Here is a 27286-nt window from a genome sequence, read left to right as displayed (position 1 = left end):
TACTTCTTATGATGGGCTTTGTGAACTAAAAGGAGCTGCTGCTGTTACTGTAACACTGACTTACGTGTAGGAGTGTGACCACACACTCTTTAAAAAGGCAGGTAGATGCAATGAAGCCACCAATAAATCCATTTATGTCTCACTCTTTGCAGGCTGGGCTCTGCAGCAGAGCCCAGGAAATGGGGTTCACTCCTGTTTAAAGGCTTCGACTGAGACCGGGTGTGTGCGTGTGTGTGTGTGTGTGTGTGTGTGTGTGTGTGTGTGTGTGTGTGTGTGTGTGTGTGTGTGTGTGTGTGTGTGTGTGTGTGTGTGTGTCGTTCGCCTGCTGCGGCAAATCCCACAGAGAGAGAGAGAGAGAGAGAGAGAGAGAGAGAGAGAGAGAGAGAGAGAAAAACAATCACTGAGGGTTTTATCTCTGTTGATAAAGTATTTTATCGGTTATTTGCTGACTGTGATTCAGCCACAGAGTCCAGTAGGCGGGTTTACGTGATGCACCTGAACTTTTGGAGAAGCAGAGGCTCAAAACAGCATGTATCTACATGCAGAAGTAGAATCTGGCGCCATGAAGCCCGTTAACCTATAAAAATCCATAAATTTGCCGCGTCATTGTATAAGCCGCAGGGTTCAAAAAAGCGTGTGAAAAAAGCAGCGGGCTTATAGTCCGGAAATTACGGTAAATGTTCGTGCTCATCCTTTAAAAACAGTGATATCAGTGAAACCCTACGACAGCTTTAATACTCAACTGGTGTTTGTTAATATTGGTAAACTGTAGAATCGCCAACACATTAATTAGCGTCGGGAACGCTGGTAAATTGCAAAGTCTGCCGATGCAAGGGGGGTCAGAACTGGAGGAGGTCATAATAAACGGTCATACACCAACTGTTGTTTACCAAATAAACACATTACAGTATGGAGACCATGAGCCTCAAACATAAGTAGCGGCTAACGGGCTAACAGTACACAAACAATAAGAGCAATGGTGGAAAGAAAATGTGTTCATAATGCCAACACACCAAAGCAAGGACATTTTTTTAAATGGGACCGTTTGTCGAGCCGTCAATATGCAAGTTTTATGCTACTGTGCCGTGGATTTTCCTGAGTCGAAACAACAAGTTTGGAAGAGTTTTGTGGAGTTAAGTTTCAAAATAAGTGCAGAACATTAAAATGCTGAGCTCAGTTAGAGATGCTAAACAGTGGACTCATACATGCAGGCTTCCCTCTTCGGTTTCCAGGGGACTCCCCATTATAAATTAAATTCATCCAGACATCAGGCTCCCTCACAGAGGCTGTGTAAAGAGCCTTTATAGCCCAAACATTATGTAACAGCCTGTTTTCTGAACAGTGTTAAAAACCACATTTATTCCGAGGCGGTTTTTCAGTTAGTTTTGTTATATATTCTCCCTGGAGGATAAACATCTTATTATACATGAAAAATCTGTTTTTTTTCCCCATAAAATATCCCTACGAACAATAACGCAATGAGGTTTCAGATTCAAGTGAATATCAACTAAATGAGTGTCCCGTTAAAGCTTCGTGTAACGGCATCGAAGCACTGAGCTTTCCCCTCCCGCTCGCCTCTCCCTCCTCGCCTGCGTGAGGTCGGAGAGTCTCGCTGTTTCTCGGTGACAGATGGCGAGATGTAGTGCAATGCCAGCCGAGCCTCGCTGATGGGAAGACGGTGAAACCAGATTCTGGATGAGCTTGAAGTCCGTCCCAATGTGGCGGGTCAACGAGGGCCACCAGACCAGCGGGGTGTTATCTGACGTCTGGCGGCAGCCTCAGATTAGAGGACCTGCTAAGTCAGAATCCCAATGACTTTATAATGCTGACGTGGATTTCCTATAAAGACACCGGACAACCCACCAGCTGTTTTATATACGACAATTAACGGCCAGAACGACTCCAAATACACTGGAAACATTCAACCAACACTGAATTTTGGTGCATTTTCAGTTGAAACTAGCGATGGCCAAATGAAGCTTCATGAACCACCCGTGGTGGCTAGGCTAGTTAGCTCGTGGCTAAAAACAACCTCAATATATAGTCTTCAGACCAGATACCAATGAGTCTTCCTCACTACTTCTTCCTCACTACTTCACATCTGCCAGCGAGATATTTTCCAATTTTGTCTTTCTGCGTCTGCTTCTTCTGATTCGCGCGGTTTGTTTATTACCCAGAATGCATCTGCAAAAATGCTTGTTACATGCTCAAAAATCCAAACTGCAGTTTTTTTGTTTTTCCTTCCATCTCGACGGTTAAGAAGGGAAACGACACTGCGCAGGGTTCCTTCCATAATTAGCCGCATTGAAGGTGAAACCATCGTGACACCCAAGGCTTTTTGTCCGGAGCTTTAAGGGCGCCTACGAGGGGCTATGATGTTATACTCGTGCCCTTAAGAGCCCAGACTGATATGAAAATGGCGACGTTTAAGCGCAAGAACCACTCATAACAGCAAAAACAAAGCAAAACAAAAAAAAGAAACCCTGTGACATCACTGTTGGTTTTCTTTATCCATCTGCTTCACTTCGAACCCCAATAAGAACGAGTTGGTAGATGCAACAGGAATGGACACCAACCTCGAGGGTGTGGCATCGAGATGGACACCAAGGGGAATGAAAGCAAAAACGGCCTCCGACGAGCCCGACCTGACATCATCGCAGCTTCAGCATTGTCACGGCGGAACGTCACCGATCCACAGGAGAATAAGACAAACGGTGTCAGCAAGTTAAGGAGGGAAGTAGAAACAAACACGGGCATCACCGAGGAGACCGGACGCGCCGACTTCACAGGAAACCTGCTGGATTCTTCTCGCTTTAGCAAAAACAGGAAACCGGAGTGCTGTTCCCCCGACAGGAGTCGAGCGGAAGCCTTTAAACTCGCCGACACTCAGTGGAGTGGAGGGTGAAAAATACATTTGATTCCAAAGTGATTGTTGGCCTTGATACAAGACCAGGAAGACAGTGGCAACAACAACGTATTTCCGGATTAAAATATAAATTAATTAGATTAAATAAGGCAGTATTTGGATTTAGAGATACTTTTTAAATAGTATGGGGCCGTCAGCTTTTGACTTCACTTATTTGACGGCGTAATGTCACTTCTTGCTGCTCCGTGTCTACGGCCACGGTGGGCGTGTCCTCGTGGCCCTCGTCCTCACTTTTAAGAGGGAAATAACTTTTTAAAAATATGCAGTAGTTTTACTACTTTTTTATAAGAAAAGATCCCAATAGGAAAATACGTGGTTTTTTTTTCAACTTTTCTTGAAGAATTTAAATAAAACAATAATCACCTACATTTTGACTCAATATCTAGTTTTCTTAACAATCAGGATTTGAATCGAATTGTGGTTCGAGAGTCTCTTTTTAACATTTGATAAACTTTGTATTTATTGTTATTATGAGTGCTTTAATTCTGTAACATATATAACTTTATTTGTATTTTCATGCTCAAGAGAGCAACACTTACAATTTCATTATATATTACTCATGACAAATAGAGCATTCTATTCAATTCTATTCCTTACTGCGTACATATATATGAACAGTCATTCTTCAACATAGTAGAAAAAAATTCACCGTATAACGGCTCCTCCGAACAGAGGTACAGTGGGGCAAAAAAGTATTTAGTCAGCCACCGATTGTGCAAGTTCTCCCACTTAAAATGATGACAGAGGTCTGTAATTTTCATCATAGGTACACTTCAACTGTGAGAGACAGAATGTGAAAAAAAAATCCAGGAATTCACATTGTAGGAATTTTAAAGAATTTATTTGTAAATTATGGTGGAAAATAAGTATTTGGTCACTTCAAACAAGAAAGATCTCTGGCTCTCACAGACCTGTAACTTCTTCTTTAAGAAGCTCTTCTGTCCTCCACTCGTTACCTGTATTAATGGCACCTCTTTGAACTCGTTATCTGTATAAAAGACGCCTGTCCACAACCCCAAACAGTCAGACTCCAAACTCCACTATGGCCAAGACCAAAGAGCTGTCGAAGGACACCAGGAAAAGAATTGTAGACCTGCACCAGACTGGGAAGAGTGAATCTACAATAGGCAAGCAGCTTGGTGTGAAAAAATCAACTGTGGGAGCAATTATCAGAAAATGGAAGACATACAAGACCACTGATAATCTCCCTCGATCTGGGGCTCCACGCAAGATCTCATCCCGTGGGGTCAAAATGATCATGAGAACGGTGAGCAAAAATCCCAGAACCACACGGGGGGACCTGGTGAATGACCTGCAGAGAGCTGGGACCAAAGTAACAAAGGTTACCATCAGTAACACACTACGCCGACAGGGAATCAAATCCTGCAGTGCCAGACGTGTCCCCCTGCTTAAGCCAGTGCATGTCCAGGCCCGTCTGAAGTTTGCCAGAGAGCACATGGATGATACAGCAGAGGATTGGGAGAATGTCATGTGGTCAGATGAAACCAAAATAGAACTTTTTGGTATAAACACAACTCGTCGTGTTTGGAGGAAGAAGAATACTGAGTTGCATCCCAAGAACACCATACCTACTGTGAAGCATGGGGGTGGAAACATCATGCTTTGGGGCTGTTTTTCTGCGAAGGGGACAGGACGACTGATCCGTGTTAAGGAAAGAATGAATGGGGCCATGTATGGTGCGATGTTGAGCCCAAACCTCCTTCCATCAGTGAGAGCTTTGAAGATGATACGTGGCTGGGTCTTCCAGCATGACAATGATCCCAAACACACCGCCCGGGCAACGAAGGAGTGGCTCCGTAAGAAGCATTTGAAAGTCCTGGAGTGGCCTAGCCAGTCTCCAGACCTCAACCCCATAGAAAATCTGTGGAGGGAGTTGAAAGTCCGTGTTGCTCGGCGACAGCCCCAAAACATCACTGCTCTCGAGAAGATCTGCATGGAGGAATGGGCCAAAATACCAGCTACCATGTGTGCAAACCTGGTAAAGACCTATAGTAATCGTTTGACCTCTGTTATTGCCAACAAAGGTTATATTACAAAGTGTTGAGTTGAATTTTTGTTATTGACCAAATACTTATTTTCCACCATAATTTACGAATAAATTCCTTAAAAATCCTACAATGTGAATTCCTGGATTGTTTTTTCACATTCTGTCTCTCACAGTTGAAGTGTACCTATGATGAAAATTACAGATCTCTGTCATCATTTTAAGTGGGAGAACTTGCACAATCGGTGGCTGACTAAATACTTTTTTGCCCCACTGTACTTTAAGAGGAACACCAAAAGTCCCCACAAGGTTGCTAAAACTACACAAGTTTTTCCAGCGCAGTCCGACCACAAATGTTTTTGCTTTAGACAAAAGTCCCAACTTCAAACACAAAAACATCAAGAGATCTGTGAGCTAATTTTGAGCAGATGCACAAAATCAAGAGTCTCTGCTAGATATCATAACCAAGAGCCGAACCAGACAACAGCTGATGTACAAGGAGATTAAAAATCTTGGTTCGTACTTCAGCGAAGACGGTTTCGCTGCAATGAACGCCGCTACAGATCTCTTATGACCTTTTTTATGATTTTCCTATAATCAGGAAAAATAAATAAATCAAAGGACAAAACCGATAATTGTTTTAAGTCCGCCTGAGACTCGTGTTGCGTGTCTCGCCGCCCTCCGTCACGCCTCGTTACTTGCCGACTTTGCTGCGGTGCAATCAAATTAGGCAAAGGGCCAAACTGCAATCGCGTTGGAACACGACACCGCGTCGGGATTATACTGCATTCGTCCGACCGGAATACAAGACTTCATTTGTTTGTGAGAAAACTCCCAAGAAAGTTTGGACAAAGACGACATTCATTTCTCGGAAAGTGAACAGAGTTCAATGAAAAAGCGTCAGCGAACCAGAACAACTCCTCAGTGAGACAGTGATGTCGGGTTGGTCGATGCTCAGATTCCTGACAAACTGCCATGTCCAGGTTACTTTGTCCTTTTTTTTTTTTAATGTCCAGGCTCTGACAAAGCAAAGACAGTATGACCTCTGCTGTGAGCAAACAGGCCTGGGATCACTCACCACTGTAGTAAGTCTCTCTGCAGGAGCCGTAGGTCAGTCGAGGGTTTGGACCATGTGGTCAGAACCTGCAACACAAAGTAGATCGACATTCAGTTACGGGGTCGTTCAATTCCAACCTTTTCACTCAGGGGACAACGTACGCAAACCGCGGGCTAAAAATGTCCAATATGAAGCGTTTGTGAATCGCTCAATAGATCTTTATTTATGACCTCACCAGTAGGTGGCGTCCTAACTAACTTAAGCATACCATTGACAGTGTAAAAATTGTGTGCACTGATACCGATACCAGTATTGGGTCCGACACTGCACGGAGTACTCATACTTGTAAAAGACTCCCGCTACAACCCGGCGAGTACTTTGTGACGTCACCCGTCAGCATCATCACCTGCAGCTACGCAACAGAGGACGAGCGATGTCCGCGGTTTCTTTAATATTAATGAGAAATACAAAAGTAAGACGGAGTGTAAAATTATTTTCTGCTAAAATATCAAGAGAGGGAGAAAAATAGTGGCACATGGAACCGCGAAAAGAAGTACTTCCTCCTCTTCCCAAGATGGGCATGTGTGGGCGGAGCCAGTCCAGCTCACACAGACACAGCAGATTCTGAATGCAGCTCCTATGATCCAATATTCAAATGGAGGAAAATCAAGGAAAAGTAAGCAACTTTGAATGCAACGTTTTTGGAGCAAAAGGACCATGTCAAAGTATTGAAAAGCTGAATAATATGACTCCTCTAATACTCGTACTTTTATTGGTACGCTGAAAAAACCCATACAGTGGTATCGGGGCATCTCTCAAAATTCTTTGAACAATTTGAGAAAAACGACGACAGCGGCAATTTACAAAACATGTTCCACAGAAACAGAGGAAGGAAAACACATTCAAACACAACTTGCGTGAGAAACTGAAATATTGTGTCAGTTTTAAGCGGGGACTACCACCACCATGTAACAACATCCGTGATACATGAGATATTGCATTCAGTAAATTACCAGATTCACTCTGGTTTTTGTGTGGGGACGCTCTGTCTGCCTTTACTTTTTCAACTTGATGTGGTTTCTGTCAAAAAAAACAACCAACATCCACTCGGCATTCTTTTCCCCGAGCAATGCTAGAAGAAAAAAAAATTTAAATCTTCACCCATTTGATCAGTAATTTACAAGCAGATCTCCAATTGGCACCGGCGTGGAGTATAATTTGCAGTTTCCCTTCATTTTTGTTGCTGCTCTTAAAAAGGCTCCACACAGCGAGGATTACTCTCAGTTGTGCTGCTAGCGGCTTAGCTGACGAGCTCCTCCGCCGGGAGGTTGATGTCAGTTTAAGTGACGCTTTGGGTGGAGCTGTGACTGGGGCACGTTCACGGTGTATTGGTGTAACGCCGAGGTCCACTTCCTATGTTGTGGAATCTGTACCCCTCGTATTTAATGTATATTAAATATACCCGGGTCCATTTTCTATGGCATAGGATATGGACCCCCCCACCCCCAAATATAAAATGTGTATTAGAGTACTTAAGTCCATTTCATATGATATAAGCATCTTTACCTCTTGTGTTTAATGTATATTATAGTACCTGTGTCTATTTTCTATAAGTGCCATCAGGCAATGCCAGGTTCTCAAGGAACATCAAACCAGTTTTCTGTCTTTAATAGTTTATCTATAATAAAATTGTTATTTGCTACCTATTCACATGTATTTATGTGGTTAAGATGTGTTTCAGTTCCAAAATCTGGTAGGGGGGGTTGGGGGTGGGCATATTTCACTGCAGAAAAAGGACCTGGGTCCATATTCTATGGGGGACCATTTACAATTTTACACCGGCACCAATGAAAGCAGAAAATACATTTTGGATGCGCCTCCAGCTCGCTGCTGACGAGTATCCCCTCCATCTTGTGATTTTCACTAAAATCTCATCCGCTTTGACTGGCTGATTTCTTTGTGTGCAAATTCAGCGGAAACAGTTTGCTGAATCTTTAATAAAAGTCATGGCACACTATTCCTGAATTTTCCACACCTTTTGATGTGCTTTTTGTGTACGTGCACCCCTTTTCACCACAATCACATCCGCTTTGACTGGCAACTTTTTTCTTTCTTTCTTTTTTTTCCAATTTTTGCAGAAACGGTTTTTGGAATCGTGAACAAAACTCATAACTCACTATTCCCCAACCTTCCGCATGCTTTGATCTTCTTTTAGTGTCCATTCTCCCAACTGCGCGACACTCGGTGCACGCCGAAAATCAAGCGCGTGACAGAAAATAAAATTTTACGGGCTTCTTGGACAGTAATATTTGCGCCTTGCCTCTAACAAAGACAGGCCTACAGAATTAAAGCGTAGCAATAAAAATCCTCTAAAGTAGGTACAAGCGTATTGTAATTCCATATATTATGTCCTAATAGAGTGTAATTTGGCTTGCGTCCCCAGTCAATACGCCCACTCTCTAATAAAACTTCTGATGAAGAAAACCCCAATGAAGTGAAAGCAGTATGACTCCCACAGGGCGCGATCATGTGACTGTCCCACATTCAGGTGTCAAAACAATGCTTCAGGTCTTCAGACGCCAAACAACCCCACTCTGAGACAACACCTACAAGCATTCACCCGAGTGTGGACCAGTTTCAGGTCGTGCAGCTGATCAGTATTTCATTGACGGTTTGAGCAACACTACAGCTTGGTGAAGCTTTAAAGCAACAGTGACACCAATTCCTCTCAGTGGCAAATACTAATGCCGCATGCCTGAGCGTTTGCAAGATTACATAACGGCGTGCATTTTTTCCTAAGGCTCCTCCTCCCAGCTCACTGCTTCCATCCTCATTTTTTTCCCCCTGACCTTAATTCCCTCCTTGCCTTTTCTCCTTTCACTCATTGTTTCCATTGATTCGGTCGTCGTTCCCTTCGAGAGGCGAGGCTCCAGAACACAAAGCAGAGATAGCCTCCCACCGCCGAGGAGGCTGGTGGGAGGGCGACTGGGTGTGGCTTGGTCGGGGATACGAGTCTTCGCATGCCAGAAATGCATTTTTTCATGCGGCACGAGGCCGACTGAGACACTCCAAGAATGAAACACCAGGGTGATTATCTCTGCCTTCAGGGATTACCCTTTAAACTGGGTGGCTGACAGCACGCTGGTGACACGTACACATGCAGCTCAGTACATTACGTTGACATTTATCATTGGGATGAATTTCAAAGAAATTTAGAGGAAAACATTTTTCTTTAAGGAAAAGTTACATATCTTGTTCCCAACGGGATTTTTAGGAAACTATGATGGATGGATAATTTGTCTTCGTGAGGAAGAATCGCATTTGACTCGTCGAGAATCTGGTGGGAATGGATTCAAATGGTAGTTCATCACTCGGGGTAATGGATCCCGTTGGAGAGGATCCAAAGATTGTTAGAAGGCTCCAAGATTTGCTCGACAAGTTAAAAAAAAAATAGAACAACATAATAACACATCTAGGCTCTAAATCAAACCTGGAAAACTGTATTATTTTAGTTAAAAGGCTTTCGCGTTTGTACGTTGTTAAGATTGAGAGTGTGTTTGGATTCACTGAAGTGTTTTAACATCGGTGTGTGTGTGTGTGTGTGTGTGTGTGTGTGGGGGGGGGGGGGGGGGGGGTCATGACCTTTCATAGGTCCCTTTTAAAAGATAATGTGTCAAGTGAAATCGCATCATTTTTGTAGTTTCCTTTCAGAGGAGTTTGAAAACGTTTACACAGGAACACTGAAAATGGGTGCTGTTTTTGTAATAAAACCACACACATGAATACATAGAACAACATGCTCTAAACATGAACAATGGAAGTACAGACATTTGTATGGACAGACAATGAAGTTGGATTGTTATTGACCGTCAAAATAAAACAACCAATCAAAAAAAATCTAAATAAAAAAACAGCTATTTATCACCGAGCGTAGCTTGGGTAGGATCAGTCTGTGTGTTCAGACACGTTTCAAAAGTGTGTGTGAAGCAGAAAGTGGGAGCTGCCGACTGAAGTCATGGAAAGAAAAGGCTCAGGAAATACTCGGCAAGTGACTGTCAGTGGAGAGGTACCAGGCCAGCAGCGAGCAGCCGTGTTAATAGGTCTTGTTTTTTTAAAACACAGTAAACGTTCAGCACGTGGGGCTCAAGCAGTTACTTCACTGCGTTTTCATCCTCTCACAAAATTCTCACCATGTGTTTCTACACATTAAACACCCAGTTTGTTCAGTGCAGACCAGCACCGACTGCAGTGTGCTTTTGTTGCAGACTGCATTCTTCCTGTTCACAGAAAAGAGTGCTGATGTGCTGGTGCCGGCGTGCCAATTGTGACATACACCGTGGTGAAACAAACGCCACCGGCGGCTCCTATCCGCCTGCTGCGTGGCGCTGCGGCGAGGCACAAACTCGCCGGCTTCGCCATCAATCACATGGGAGGACGAGCCGCGGCGACGTGTTCGGTTGCAGAGGCAACGCCTGGAAGAGCGATTGCGTCGGTATTTGCAGGATACCAAAAGCGGACCAAAAAATAAAGAAAGAAAGATTTCGCCAAAACGAAGTGGATCCAAAAAGGAAGGCTCGGGTCTGTCGATGCGTCACAAAGAAAATCTGTCCGCGCGTTCAGGTCCAACAGATCCTCAAATAAAAAAATGAAGACGACTGTGTTTTTTTTTAATTATACGTTGAGACTTCATTAGCTCACTATACTCTACTTGATCACTCCATAGTTTCTTAATAAAATGCCATTTATTGATGAATTATTAAATGTCCAAAAAACTGAGAGTCCGTGGCGGGAAGACCTGGAAGAAAATTCAAAGTGTGCTGCATCACAAGCCTTGCACTCAGCAACCAAACTACGTCCAAGTGTCTTTAAAAAACTGCCCCAATCAAAGCAGCACAAGATCAACGAAGCCACAGATCTTTTAGACGTGGTAGATAAACACATCGACTTCTGAAACAGCGCGGAGGCCCAGGCCACCGATGATGATACGGCAGTGCAAAGCATCGCAGCGCCACAAGCAGCCAGCGACATTTAGCTGCAGTTAAACATTCCTCAGCGTAATAGTGTAAATTACTGTAAAATATCTTGTGGCATCCATGTCTAATCCTAATCCTACACTCTGTTCTATTGACAAATTAACAATCTTAACATAATTTAGTGTCAGCTTGAAAGCAAAAACACAAATGATTTGTTTTGTATATTTTATATAAAGTTTATAATCGGTTACTTATACCAAACAGGTATAAAAAGAAGTGCAAAAAGCGATGTTACTTAACATTTTTAACTTTAATGTTGCTTCAGTGTGGTTTCGGCTCTGCGAATGTTGGCATGATCAAGCTGAATACCTGCAGTGAGATCCTATAATAACCCGCTAAGCCACGCAACGTATCATGAGCTGCGATTGGTTTATTTTTGTGCCATTTTAATATACCGCTCAAAAGGCACCCGTTCAGTGCCACCGGCATGCTGTTTTAAAATCTGATTCAAGTGTCACAACCGCCAGCTTCTGTGAAGTAGGTACACTCAACAACGTCCAATATGACTATCAAATCAACTCTACATTCAATAAATGCAAGCTTTCTCATGTACGTTCAGTCTGCCTCTGCTATGGTGGAACTAACTAAGTTGTTTATCCGTTTGTGGCACGGGCGAAAAATAATCATTTTCAATCACAGAACACCGCAACTCACTTTAGAGCCCAACAGGCAAGTTGGCCCTTAGGCTGTTTCACACAAAGGTTCTGTATGACTGCCGTAATCAGTTCGCCATTTCCACGCTGCCTCTTAACGACTCACTGCAAGTTGGCTTTTGGCAATAACGTCGCGTTGGAGACACAATGTGCAACGCATTTGGGCATATGTGCAAACTAACTAAATTCATTTATTGAAGCACTGCTGCTACCGCCAATCCCCTGCACAGGAGTGCCCTGGAGGTGAAACAACATTAACGCCATTTCGTCTCCGTGCAATTCACTCGTCTTGCAGTTGGGAAAAACAAAAACCGTATACTGGCAACAACAACAACAACAAAAAAAAAAAACAGGGTACAGACTCAAATATTGCGCATTTCGACATAACTGAAGTCTTATTTTATGAGCTTGTTATGTTAGTTAAAAACTGATCATCCTTTAAATCCAATATCCACAAGTTAGAAAACCAATAAAAATCTTAATCTTTCAACATCTGTAAAAAGTCTAACCAGCAAACTGAATGTGACAAGTTATGCTTGAACCTCGGACAGGGCTATTTTACGTGTTCTTTTAGAAACACGTTAGCAGTGACTTGTTACTTAGGGCCCATTTACACTGCAACGTTTTTGAAAACGATGTCAATTTCTATGGAAACGGCAGAATCACTGAAAATGATGTAGTTTTTATGTTGCGCCACTAGTGCGTGCTGTTGGGTTGTTTTTATAATGAAACCACACACATGCAGCAGAGAACAAAACGCTGTAAACATCAACAACAGGAGAACACGGACATTCTAGTGGACAGACCACCAAGTTGGATTGTTATTACGGTGACTGTCAAAATAAAACTACCAAGTCCCAGGAGGATATGGAATCTCTACTGAGCATGTGCAAAAATATTATTTACTATGGGCGTAGCGTGCAGGGTTTCCACCGTCTATACGGTGATGGAGTATTTCAGAAAGTTGCATTTTCCCCGTTTACACGACGAGCGTTCAACATTAAGCTCCACGTGGGGAACCAAGCATTTTCAGTGACCCCGCACACCGTTGTCATGGAAACAGACCCTCAAAACTCCATGGAAGTGAAAACGCTGTCGTGTAAACGTTGCATTGGGAAGCCACCAGATCATCTGCGTCCAAGTGAGCGCTCGCCTGTGTTGACTCCTGCGTGAAAACACAAGGCTCGCCGTCGATCGCTCACTGCAAAGGACGAGTGATGACTCCATTAACTCTCCGTGTGCCGTGCTACCCTTTGAAAGCTTAGAGTGGCTCGGCGATCGTCGGCGGCGGCTCCTCTGTAAAGTGGAAGACGCATCAGATAAGAGAGAACACCATCAGCAGTAACCGGCTGTCATATCTCCAGATATCAGCGGAGATTGTTGACACTGCACGGTCAGGATCACTGATCCGAACACTGGACTTCTTTTAGGGCTGCAAGTCATCCAAAGCTGCACAGAGCTTTCGATTGAACAACTAGTTGTAAAAATGCTTGTCCTCATGATCAGACTATTTTTGCTTAAAAAGTAGGTCTGCCTTTAGACCTTCATGCTGTACTCCTTCCACAAACACAGCGGGGACTTTCGCTCCATTCAAGTGCCTTTCTTTCAAAAAAACAAAACAAAAAAGGGAACTTGGAGGGGTGGCTTCAGCCAGAAAGATCCTGGATCTGGCTTCATGCTGGAGGTGAACTTGGCCCCAGTGTTCGTTGCTTTCTGGCTCGGAGCCAGGAAAAGGAGCTGAAGTGGCTCCAATTCTTTGCCGGGAAACAGACAGGCTGCGTTTGCTTCCAGGTCTAAGATTAACGGAGGTAGACTGCAAGATCATCCCCGCGTTTGAAGATATCAAAAAAATGCCTCTGAGAGGTTTTCAGAAGAGTATGCTACAAATTTACCACAAGTGACAAAACATAAAGAGTGGATAAAAGAGTGCACAGGCCAAGAGAAGGGAAGCGTTGCAGCAGCTCGCCACTTGAAAGCCAGCGACTGATGCCGCATTTACGTGTGAAAAATGCACGACAACAGTAGTTGAAGCCACTTTTTGAAAACGCTCAGACGGCAGAAGCACTGCTACTACTCATGCGCACCACGGCCTCAGTTAATAGTTCTTCTGCACATGCTCAGTAGACGGACAATAATAACATTGTTTTCCTCCAGAGTGTCACGACTCCCAGTCCATGTTCTTCTGAGACTCGGTAGTTTTATTTTGACAGTCACCGTAATAACAATCCAACTTGATCGTCTGTCCACTAGAATGTCTGGGTTCCCCCGTTGTTAATGTTTAGAGCGGATTGTTCTCCGTACGCATGTGTGTGGATTTATCAGAACATTGAGTCTTGCTTCACTCGACCAATTATTATAATTATTATTATCTGGTTGTTTGGTTTATTGGGTGTCTATTTGTTATGACGTGCCAAGCAATCACAAAACCTGTAAAACAAGTTTACCCGCGGGTACTAATAAAGTAACCTTGAACCTCGTCACACAAACAGCAGCACCCGCTAGGATCAACACGCTAACTAATGTTTTCAGGATTTCAGCCGTCTACACGGACATCACAACGTTGCAGTGTAAACGCGAAACTCTCCTTAAACGAAAACACAAAACATACGTGTTTACAGTTGAAACGTTATATAATCGGGGCCTTAGTCTTCTGCTGTTTACCGGTGCCCAGCATTAAAGGAGTCATATTATCCAGCTGTTCAACACTTTCACATGGTCTCATTGGTCCAGAAACTTTGTATTCAAAGTTTATTCCCCCAAATCCAGCTTTTCCGCCGCCATTTGAATTGTGGGAAGAGTCAAAGGGAGGGCTTACCTTTATTGCGATTGAGTAAACCCCCGATGACACTATATAGGGTTTGATTTCTGAATCTGACAGATTTTCTTCACTTCTGGGGCGTCATTCCAGGTATGGGGACGATTATTACTGTTGGAAAACCTTTAGAAAGTGAATTTTACATAATATGACCCCTTTAACATCATAATTCTTCTTAACTGCAGCTTGACAATCACAGTAAATGTTGCATCTGTTGCTTTCAGAAACAATTAAAGGCTAAAAAAAGGAAGAAGCAGCATCTACAAAGGTTTAACACACTTTCAGCTTATTGACACTGTTGCTGAAAACATGCTCCAGAAAAGAGCCAACAACTGGTTGTTGCTTTTATAAATTAGGTCCACTCCTCCTGTACATCAGTGTTCATATTTAACTCTTCATCCAGCCCCAGCATTAAAACCCACTGTGCTGTTTTTCCATTTTCATCAGAGAATTTTTGAAATGTTTGAAGGTGAATAAACAAAACAATAAATACTACAGTATTCATACTGTGATTGGCATCAAGTCACAGCAACGTTTAAGCTTCGGCCACAAAATGTTAGTCATGTGAAACTTTACATGTGAGCTTAATGTCCTGTGTGAGCAAGATTGTCCGGTGTTTTATGTTTGTCTTATTGTTGTCCAGAGTTACACTTATTATGTATTGTGCTGGCTAGTGAAACTGCATGTCAACTGTTTTATGTTCTGTGTCTTTATGTTCCGTGTTCCTTAGGTCCCCCTTGTAAACGAGATGTTGCATCTCAAGGGGCTTTCCTTACAATAAATTCAAATTCCTGAAAACATGTCAGAAATTCCAAGTGTGCCTGGGTAAACAAACGATCCAAAGACGCCCTGCTTCTCTCTCATTGTATTTATGCCTAAAAATAAAGTCAGTCAGACGGTAAATCACCTGTGATGTACCAGTGGTAGAGTCTCTCTACTCTACGTCAGTTGAGCTACTCGTCCACTGTAACACTCGCCTGATTAAAATCGAACGAGCTCGACAAAACCAGCATCACCAAAGGCCCAAACAGAGCAAGTCAGCAGTCCATGCTGCACGATGAAATGCACACCCACGGTGCAGCTGTGCGGTGGCGCTCCAGGCCCGGACGGAGCAGAATGTCTACTACTCCATTGTCCGCTCCATTACTGGCAACCAAACAGAACATGTTTTAAATTCAAGTCATTATTTGGCTAGGATTCCGATTTATTTAATACTTTCAGGAACTTGCCTCGGTTTGCCTGCTGTGGAAAAGCAAAGGACACGTTCTGGAATCCTCCAAGCTGTGCTACTAAGTCCTATAGCGTGCAAACGTATTTTAGAATAGATTGGAAGTACGGCCCTAACAAGTGTGATGAGGCGATAAGATTTCTGCAGCTGAACGTGGTGAGGGGACTCCTCTGTTTGAGAGGGGCCGTCAAATAAAGGAAACAGAAACCAGAGAGCAGATCCTCCTGTACAAATACAAATGAACTTTAAATGGTAAAATGATCGAGTGCAGAAGTGTCGGAACGGAGCTTGTGATTATAAAACTCAGCCGTTAACAGTGTGACGCACAGGTCCTGTTGATATCTAACAGAAATGCATATTTAAGGTGTTGTGGTTTCTTTTTTCTCTTGAGCTAAAAATGTCCTGACTCCTGTCTGCGCAGAGCCGTTCTGGTCGGCTCGTCTGACACTCGGCGTTTAAGCTTCATTATCTCCAGGCTGTGTCCTCCACGCGAGCTGGCTATTTTCCAGAAAGCAATCGGCTGTCGAGAGCTTATAATTCGACACCAGCTTCACCATTTTGTCCCTGCAGCTATGAGAGTGACGGGCTGTCCCAGATGAGTGACGTTCACAAACAATCATGCAACTCAAGGCCCAGTTTACGCGACAACGTTTTCTTTTCAACATTCAACGTCATGAAAACTATGTCCGTTTCCACGTCAGAACTGATGATAACGATGTAGTTTTCATGTTGGGCCACTAGTTGGTGCTGTTATTTGTTTATGAAACCACACACACACATGCTCACAGAGAACAATACGCTGAAAACATCAACCATGGGAGAACACGGACATTCTAGAGAACAGACGACCAAGTTGGATTGTTATTACGGCGACTGTCAAAATAAAACCACCAAGTCTCAGGAGAATATGTACTGGGAGTCATGACACTCTGGAGGACAATAATGTTATTATTGTCCATCTACCTGAAGCTCCGTGTTGAGCCGCGTCCATAATGATGTGTGGACGGAATTTATTTTTGGAGAAACTGTTTTGGCTCGTGTGTGGACGTGGCCTTACAATTTCCCCACTAGAGCACCAGTGTTGAATTTCTTTTTATGAATAGATGTTTTCAGGCTCCTAAAACGCCGCGCTGTGTGGATGATCGGCCAAAACCGGTGCGCTTGTCTGACCTCAAGTTACCAGCTTCACACAATAAATAAATCAAAAATAAATAAATAAACTAACTCGCTGTACACCAGCTGCAGCTCTCACTTGAGGGGCTCGTTGGGTCTGACGAGTGACAGACACAAAGCCTGGCTTCGAGCGCAGGCCTGCTGCATGTTTGCTCGTCTCTCCGTCTCATGTCAGGCCGTTACCCAACGATGGAAGACATTATTCACCGCACTTTAGTCCAGTCTGCCGTTCCCTTTTTTCTTTTTCTTCCCTCAGTTCACATGCCTGACGATTGGCGCTTACATAACTGCACTACTCCACCACGCTTCCGCTGTGATTTATTAAGGCCAGCTAATCAATGTGTCCTGTGCAGATAACATGACTCAGCCGCCTGCCTCGCACACAGTCCATTCTGCTCCGTAATAAGCACAACCGATGCATGACGACAGCCGGCGCGTTGTGTTTCAAAGCTCGCTGCAGAGGACACATGGAGATTCCAGGTCTGTCAAATTGACTGAGTGAAGCTTTGGAGGAAATGAGTGACTGGATACAGATGAACGGCAGAGATTACCTCCGTCTCGCTTTATACTCTGGAGGCAGGTTCAATGGGGTCGCTGACAGACAGGCAAACGTCACCCGCTGCTCTGTGAGCTAACGGTTAATCGCAGCCTTCAACTATTTGTCTGTTCATCCATCCATAGATCCACTTCTGTGCACCCGCTCTATTGAACCCAGATTCACGCTCAAGTGACATAAGGCGGAAGGCTGGAAACACCTTGCATGCGACATCACTTGCGGGGCAAACACCCGCCCACTGCAAATTTAGTCATCAATTAGCCCGACACGCGGGAGGAAGTCAGAGCGGCTGCACAAAGCCCGCTCAGACACAACAACTGAGCAACTGAAAAGGTCGCGCACCGCTCAGACTCACACCCGGCTGTTTCACCTGATGACGGTGCTCACCACTTCACCGGCATGCCGTCACTACAATTTACACCCCAAAAGACTTAAATGCAACATCAAATCCTTTCTGTTTGTTCTACAAGTGCTTTCATACAGTAGATTACGCGGTTCTTTTGGTGAGAACTGCAGCATCTCAGCGTTACACTGCTATTATTACCATTACTGCATCCGTCTGTTGTTGATGAAGTGAACGTAGACAACGAAACACGGTAAGCCACAATGCAAAAGCCATAACAAAATGCAAAAGCAGCGGCATTTCAGCTGGATCTACATGTGCAAAAGCCACAACATGGTAAGTTAAGCGTCGACCTTGCAGCAAATGTCGGTTAAAAATTTGTGTCGCAAGATTCGCAGTACTGGGCTGTGTATTGTTGTAGTTGCAGCCTTTGATGCGTCGCATACGGTCTAGTGGTTTGAATCACAGGGTACTCGACGATACGACACCCAATAAATGCAAGACAATCAGATAACAATACATCACAACATCTTTAACTGTAAAATACAAAAAGCCTGTAAAAGGTTTAAGTTCAGTATATATTAAATTCTTGATTTTATTTGTCACTTTCACTGGATTTGACAAAACTTTGAAAGAACCACTTAAATACTGCTTATAGTTCCGCCACAGGCCGGTTTTACGAGCCCAGACTATAACTTGTGAATATCACATTACTTTATAAAAGGTTAATTAATAAATGGTGCTTCAGTGCAAAACTAAGGTGTGTATGGGAACGCTTGTTTTTGTGTATATCGATTCAGATTTTGTGGCCTGTCAACCTGTATTATGAACCTGGAACATTCCACTATTTAACTGCTTCTTTTACATAAACTGAATCCCAATTTGACAATACTCTTAGACTTTTTACATGCTACACTACAACAAGCAACACAATGTGGGAAGGAACCAATCAGAGTGCTTTAGAATCTGCATGGACGCCCTTTATGGACTGGCTACTGCTGAATTAATTTTTCAACCAAAATATTTATCATCATCATATTATCGTTATTATTGCACCAATATCACTCAATGGAAATATTCCAACACATCCCCGATTTCCCTTGTTATTGCGTGAGCCACCGGGCTGTTTGAACCCCTTCTATGAATCTGCAGGTGCTTGTTCAGGGGAACGAAGAGGGTATCAGTGTTTTCCTGCCAATTCAGAAATTCACTGGCACAGACGTGCACATGTTATTTCCCACCTACTCTCAGAGATCTGGTATCCCAAAACACAGCAGGCGCCATCACAGCAAATGTCATCTGTCTTTTTTATCTTTCAAAACCAAAGTTGAAGTGTTATTTTATTTGCTTGGACTGTGTCTTACAGACAGACAAGGCCAACCAATATTCAATATGAAAGCACTGATTTTTTTGTTTTGTTTTTTTACTGATATTTCTTTGTCATTCGTGATATCTGCACATTTGTTCCCATCGGATTACACCAAAAATTAACCTGTTGTGTTCGTTTCAGCGTTTAACTGCAAATCACAGCCAATTTTCAGAGGCAAGAGACGTCAATTTGAAGAAGAACCAAACAAAACAATCAGCAAATTGAAATATTTTGCCATTCATCACACCCCTGCATCTTCATCTTAGGCCTTCTCCACACGACAACGCCGTTTCATGTAACCACTCAGTTTTGGCCTATCACCCACACGGCATGGCATCAGGAGCCTAAAAATGGGTTCCAGATTAGGTTCCAGATTGGAGAAGTTTGTAAATGCCGCCTCAGCCTCAACGTGTGGATGGGCAAGACACACATTTGCTGAAAAAGGATGCAGTCGCCACGCGACCGTCTCCGTGACGTCACTTAAAAACAACGATGGCGGACTACGTGCTGAAGCTACCGATGCTAGTCGGTTCACTAAGGCGAGATGTTGGATTTCTTGAATACGAGGATTGTTTTCATGCTCCGTGTCTTATTTTCCGTTTTTGGTGTATTTCTGTGGTAGAGTTACACCACCCCCTATAGGCCTGGCATATGTACTACATGGGCGAACAATGGGCGAACACGGACATTCTAGTGGATATACGACCAAGGTAGATTGTTATTACAGTGATTGTCAACAATAAAACTCCCAGGAGAATAAGGACTTGGAGTCATGACACGACGAAGGAAAACATTTACTGGTGCACATGCGTGGCGGCAGCGGTTGAAAACTTCGAAATATAAGCAGAATCGTGGCAGGTTGGACGCGCGATAAATCATTAAAGGTAAGCGATATCAAACTACATACCAGCATCAGTGGATCACAGCACAAACAATGCTTTAAAAATAGGTTCAATCATGATGTCATTTATTGACGTTTAGGCATCTGCAGTGAGAGAACAAAATAACAGCAAACCATCTGTCTTCTACAGCACTTTGTCAAACTGAAGCTCACCGGGAGCTGGAGCCGATCCCGACTGATTACAGGCAAAAGGTACAAGCAGGACTGGTTGGGAGTCCATCACAAACACAGAGACATAGAGAATTACTCACACATTCATACCCATGGGCGATTCAGAGACACCAATTAGTCTGAATGGCATGTTTCTAGACTGTGGGCGGATACCGCGCTACCCGGAGAAAACTCAGCTCGCCACAGACTCCGATCAGGGAAGTCGTCTCACCATAAAGTGAAAGTGTTCACCTCCGCCATGTGGCCCTAAAAGTAGACTAAGAAAATGTTGTTTTCGATAGCGACACCTGAATCCCACTCTTTCACAAGCTTCACCAACTCCCCTTCCACAATATCCTCTCGCACAAAGCAGATAAAGGTCACCGGGGCGTCTCCTCTTACAGCGAGTCTCATGTGGCACACACTCATACCAGAGAAAAGCAGGAAGCCCCTCACGTCAGCGTGCGACTGTCGGGTGTCCTCATGCGACAGCTCACGTCAGAGCCATGTCTTAGGTCTCCTCTTAAAACAAAACAACAACAAAAATGACACTACAGGGACTGTTGACACCAGCGCGTGCTGTTCACTTCCTGTGCAACACGAGATCACTGAACAGAAAGGCAAGATTATTCATATTGCACCGTCCAGACACAAGGGAGTTCAGCAAGCGTCACAAGATCTTTGAAACACGTTGAAATAAGACATCAAAGAACATTGAAATTATGTTTGAAGGCATTAAAATGCAAAGCTTAGAAACCTGAAATTTCCTTTCAAAGGCAAAGATAGATTAAAATCAAAAGGTATAAACAATACAATAAATATAAATAGCTTTTAAGAAGCTTATAATAGTAAAAAACAATAAAACATCTCATAAATGTCCACGTAATCGCCGCAACATGCAGCTTGCAGTGGCAAATATGTCAACGGTGTGGAAATACTACAAAACAGGAAGTCAAAGTATTCCAATAGCCAATTGTAATATCTGAAACGATGTGAGCTTCATTCAACACAATCAATTTGACACAACATCCAAAAAGTAAACACATGGCAGAGTTTGGTCCAAGTCAAAGTTGAAGTTTTTAAACTCAGCAATGCAATTTACTTCATAAATGCAAAACTGTTCACAACACTCACGGATAGTGAAATGTATGCCGTTGTTCAGTAAGCGCCTCATGGGGAAGGACTTTAATGGTTCCATACACCAACCCATATAAAGACAAGAACCACGACTTTTAAAAGCTTTTGGGTCAACAGTCTGTCCTGCTGTCTCGTCACTACAATTCAGGCACTATCTCACCGTAGCTGTACAACAAAGCAAATGACAACAAAAAGTGCCAAAGTATTACGAACATCTGGAGCTTCACGCCGCTGTAGATTTAGCCATCTTCTGACACTTGATTCGTTTCTCAGCATTCTTGTTGCTCCGTTCTCTTGGGGTCAGCTTGGGTGGTGACTGTTGTTACCAACTAGGTGTGGTGCGTGGCGCCCAGAGAGGTCGCTGTTAAAGCGCGTCGATTTTGCATTTTCACGTTCACACGTCAATGCTCTGAAAGCTGTGGCAGTTTACGCAGACGCAGCGGAAATGCTGCTGTTGGTCCACTAGTTGTTTGTTGATGGGATGAAGCCTTGTACACACACATGCATCCAGAAAACAAAACGCTAGAAGCATTAACAATGGTAGCACACGGACATTCCAGTGGAAAGATGACCGAGTTGGATTGTTATTACGGCGACAGTCAACGATAAAACTACCAAGTCCCAGGAGAATATGGACTGGGAGTGATGACACTCTGGAGGAAATGTTCTTATTGTCCGTCTAGTGAGCATGTGCAGTAGCAGCATCTCAACCATAGGGACACGGAGCCTGAGCATTTTCAAAAAGTGTTGTGTTCCTCAATCTATACAACGACGGAGCACTAGTGTTTCAGACGTTCCACCTTGGGAGCCCTTCTCAAATAATTGCATTTTCAACAGCTCCAAGCACCGTCGTCATGGAAACAGACGCCCAGAACATAACCACAGTTTTGCATTTTCATTTGAAAACGTTTCCAAAGCATGCCTCACCTGACGGCTTCTACTTGGACAAAGAACGGATCGAGTGTCAGGAGAGAGGATGGGATCCGAGCCATCGGACAGCTAATGCCCACTTTATCTACCTTCATGCCACTTTCATTCGTTTTGACGCCCACACTGTTGGCGAATGTTTGTGGATTCTCCTGGATTGTCTTTGTCTTTGCTTTCCACCCCACACTGCCCTGTCATCCATCCTTCTGGCCTTGTGAAAAAAAAATTTGTAATCACTCTTGTATTAAAAAAATAAATAAATAAAAAAGCCCTAATGATGATCAGTTACTACTCTGTGTTTGAATTTTATGAAATTGGGGTGTTATGAAGAAGGAAAATTTTTTTTACGCATTTGGTCTGACACAGACACGTAACTAGCGTGAGATTAGATGACGTAGCGCTGCGGTTTGAGGACTTTGTTTTTCCTTAAGCCAGTTTAAACTGGAGTGTCAGACCTTGGCGATCCCTCTGGCTGATTCTTCTCAATCTCAAGATGTGTTTGACCATGCCATTAGTTATTCAAGACCAAAGAAAAAAGCAGCACAAGCTCTCTCTCATATGCATCAAGCACCGAGGTGAGGACGTCTGATGGAGATACTCAAGACTTCATCAATTTAACAGAACTACTATATGGCATCGATTGGTAGAGCCCTGACTTGAACAGGGACGTCCACTGAACGCCTTAGAAGATGTGGAACAAAGAGCCAAGTGAGGAGGGATGGTTGAAGGCTGTGCCTTGAGAATTGCTCGTCGTTAGCTTTTATCCATCTATTCTTTTTTTTGGTTTGGCACACCGAAGAGCATCATTTAGTGGTTCTTATAAATCCAGAAATGTACTCTCAATATCCCATGAATCAAGTGATCCGGTAAAGCACTACTTTATCTTTGGAATAGGACTAGAAGTAAACACATACTCTGCAGCAGCAAGCCAAAGTCTTTTTTTCATGATCTCAGAGCCAGTTTTTTTCTTTGTAGAATGTCAAACAACAATATATAGACAATACTTCTCGTGTTACTTTGGCCTGTGGAAAGAATCGCTGCCAAGAGCTCTGTCAGCTTCGTGGCATGTCGGTATTACATAGTAATTAGCCGTGCTTACACGAGCACAAATATTCAGAAAGAAACTTAATCACAATAAAGAGGGGTGGTTTATGCTGGAATTTATTAAAAGGGGTCATATTAAACAGCTTTTCAAACACTTTCACATGCTTCAGCCATTTGAATATTGGATCATAGGAGCTGCATTCAGAATCTGCTGTGTCTGTGTGAACTGGACTGGCTCCGCCCACACATGCCCATCTTGGGAAGAGGAGGAAGTACTTCCTCTCGTGGTGCCATATGCCAGAGCAGAGCTGTCTAATTGTGGGATGAGTCAAAGGGAGGGCCTACCTTGATTGTGATTGGCCAAACCCCCGATGACACTGTATGGGGTTTGATTTCTGATTGGCTGGTTGGAGCAACACACTTTTTAAAAACTGATGGGTACGGGGTATAGGGGCGTATATCACTGTTGGAAAACCATTAGAAAGTGAATTTTGCATAATATGACCCCTTTAAAACCTTGTTCCGATGGTATATCCCTGGTTGCTGTTGAATTATTTGTACTATGTATTGTTGTTTTGTAATATTTCGCACACACGTTTCTAAAAATGGACCGCACTGCTTTAACACATCGAATTGTCTTTCCCTGGTCAGACTCTGACCAAGGGCAGCGTTTCTTGGCTTGTTTCAGTTTCAAAAGCAACGCAGCAAGTGCAACTATGCCATCTAACAAATGTATCTTCAATATTAACGTGATTCCAAGTAAACCTAGTTATTAGGTTGTATGTCACAAAGAGCCAACGTCACAGTGCAAAGCATTATAGGCATGAACACCGTATGGGGAACTGATGATCGGTCCCACCCCAGATACTGCCTCCAGTTGTTCTGCTAGCGGTCGTAATTGTCACGTTAGATCTCGAGACGTCGTCACATTTAAGAACGAAATGCTCCCAATATAGCTTTTTTCTTTTATCAGGTCATAAAATGTTCCACTGCGAGACATTTCACACGGCAGGGTGATACTTTTCCATATTTCACATGGCAATCATGTAACGCTGTATTCCACTGGTACTTTGCACGACTTCATCGCGCTATTTTTTTTTCTGTTTTGATTCAGTGTCATGCTTTAACAAACTTGTACTCTCACTGAGCCACACATTTTTGGATTGTATTAAGAACAAATAATATAATCTGACAGTTATCAGTCCATCTCTGGACACATTGTCCCTGATTTCCAAAGTATTTTGTGTGTTTTTTGGCTGTGGCATCAGTTATCTTTCTAGCTTTTTTTAAAATTATGTAGTCATGGTTTAGATGTATTGGTGCTTTGTTTTTTATGATACCATTTTCCAGGCCTATTTCAAATATTGGTGGAAATAGACATCACCCCCCCCCCCCCCCCCCCAAAAAAAACAAAAACAAATACCAAAAACAAATATGGTAATCTAATTAGTGTGTGAATTCTAACTTTGGCTTAAGACAGTCTGCACAACCAGCCGCTTCCTCCCCAGCACTGATACTGAAGGCTTATCTGGGACTCGTACATTGTGTCATTGAGTTTATCTTCACAAGGTTGGCAAGTGGCCCTCCCGGGGGTGTGTGTATGTGTGTATGTGTGTAGAGTGTGTGTGTGTGTAGTGTGTGTGTGTGTTCACCCCTCCCCCCACACCGCCCTTGGCTTTGGAGCAACCAGCTGCACGGCACTCTAGTAAGCTTTCAATCAAGCGCTGGCTGACACAAAGGTGGGGAACGTATTCGAACGCGGGGGGAAACTCTGCCACATTTATCAACGAGCTGCACATAATCGAGGTTAAACTGCAGCAGCAGCTTTCAATGAGTTCAGGACCGTGTGGGGCCTGCGAGCGGAAACACACCGGACTGGTGCAACTCGTACAACTGTAGTGAAAATGCTCAAAAGGTCAAGAGTTTCACCCAGGAGTCATATCTGCTTCTGATATTTCAGATAAGAAATAAGGTAAACTTTTATTGTCCACATGGGGAAATGTAGTTTTTTTTTTTTTCTTGGTCCCGGTAGATTGGGTATAAAATAAAATAATAAGAAAAATTAGTCAAACAAGCAGGGACATACTTCACACTGGTGTATTGCATAAACTTAACTTATCGTCGGATGAATGACGTTAGAGTAACTCTGCCAGAAATAAATCTGTAAAATATACTTCCCATTAAAGGTCTCACTTCTGCAGACAATAAACCAAACCAAGACCATCACCACTCATTCCCACTCATTTCCAACCCGTAGTTTCTCCAGATCGATCACACCAAAGTCGACATGTTTACAAACAAACCGGAATTTGTAACCATCAAACTGTGTTTATGTTTTTCTAACTGACCTCATCAGAAACTTGCCGCAAGGGTTTCTGGGATATCAAAGATGGCGGCGCGGCAAGTCAAGCGAGAATATCAACATTTCACAGATTTAGGCGGAGAAAAAGGCAGACTTTCTCAAAGAAATAATATTAATGAAACCAGAATATTCTTAAATGCCGTGAAACGGATGGTTGATCAGTTTTCCAGTGAGAATCGAGATCGAGTGAGATCGAGTGAACAAACGGGATCTTGCGTTCGGGAATCTTTGGGCGGTTCCGTGACGCTAAGACGTCAACATACCCGGATCTCTTATGCGAAATATAAACGCTGGAAATACGTGTCCGCTGAGCGTAATGACGAATTTCCTTCAGAAAGGTATTGACAACTTATTAGAGACGTACATCAACAACTAAAATTCCGGTAAAGTAACTTAATAATAAAATGTTAACATGAGGTAAATGGAGGTTTTAGTTGTCATCTTTCCATCAGCAAATTGCAGTCGGTTGCAGGTTCGTTTCCCCATCTCTGCCAAAGTGTCCATGAGCAAGACATTGAATCCCAAATTGCTCCCATTACATGGTGTTGGTTTGCAAACAATTTTCCTGTGGGGTTGATAAAGTAATTATTAAAAAAAACAAAAAACTTTTTGTTCAATTTCTAGTTGGAATTAAAAATAAAGATTAAAAAAAAAAAAATCACTAAAGTGGTTTGACAAACAGGAAGGAAACACACACAATCGCGCACGCACACACCACGCACGAGGACACGCGCGTCCTAACTCACGCGCTGAAGCGCTGCCCATCCCCCACCCGCGAGACAAAAATACCATAATAAACACGCAAAACGGCGTAATAACCCCGCCAAAGTTCGCGCCCGCGCGCAGGCAACGTTCACGACGACGTCCGCGGGGCGGGAAGGCGGCGGACGGACACTCACCGGGAGGGGGGGAAGCTCCGAGAGGGGCTGGCCGCCTGCTCCGCTCCTGATCCGGGCTCCGCTCCTCCTCCGCCGCCGCGGCTCTCTCCGCTTAGCTCTGATTCAACTTCATACCGGCCCGCGGAGCCGGCGGCCGAGCGGCGCAAGGAATCCCCGGGGAGCAGAGCTGCGCTGGGGACGCGGGCATGTGTGTGGAGGTGGGTCCCTCTTAGAGATGAGCCTGAAGTACAGTATTAAAAAAAAAAAAAAAAAAAAAAAAACGTATTTAAAAAAAAAAAAAAAACGTGGGGTCTTGAGCGAGGAAAGAGCCAAACGGTTGAGTAGCAGCAGCCAACGCGGCTTCAGACTGAAACACAGCGGCTGACCTGCCAGGAGAAAATGGGCCAGGCCTGAGCCGAGCTGCTCTCTGCAGGAAGCTACACTCACATAAACATCCAAATGAGTGTCGCAGTGTGGAAACGCTTGCTGGGATCTTTGTCAATGTTCAACAACAACCACATTATTATATAATTATTTTTTCTGATAAATGCATTTGGGGTTTTTTTTGTGGGTTTTTTTGGGGGGGGGCTTGCTATCAACAGAAAGCTGCTAAAGCTTATATTTCTTTGTTTTTCTGTCAATGTTATGTAATTTTATGCTGCTGCTCATTTTATATCTGATTTTAAAGTTACTCTACCACAGAGAAATCTTTACATTAGAACGAGCCCC

At 43.5% G+C, this 27286-nt stretch overlaps 1 protein-coding gene across 1 annotated transcript in view; it reads right to left on the bottom strand.

The window, feature by feature from the left end:
* Positions 1–26810, bottom strand: part of LOC308115587 (F-box-like/WD repeat-containing protein TBL1XR1) — a 42843-nt gene extending 16033 nt beyond the window's left edge. Inside the window, 2 exon segments of the mRNA XM_080473165.1 lie at positions 6010–6074; positions 26579–26810. The gene's annotated coding sequence lies outside the window, so the exon portion shown is untranslated.
* Between the last annotated feature and the right edge of the window lie 476 nt (positions 26811–27286).

The sequence above is a fragment of the Lipophrys pholis genome (assembly GCF_963383615.2).
Source record: "Lipophrys pholis genome assembly, chromosome: 10".
In the NCBI taxonomy this organism is placed as follows: domain Eukaryota; kingdom Metazoa; phylum Chordata; class Actinopteri; order Blenniiformes; family Blenniidae; genus Lipophrys; species Lipophrys pholis.
The sequence above is the reverse complement of the archived record's forward strand: the minus strand, read 5'-3'. Positions and strand labels throughout refer to the sequence as shown.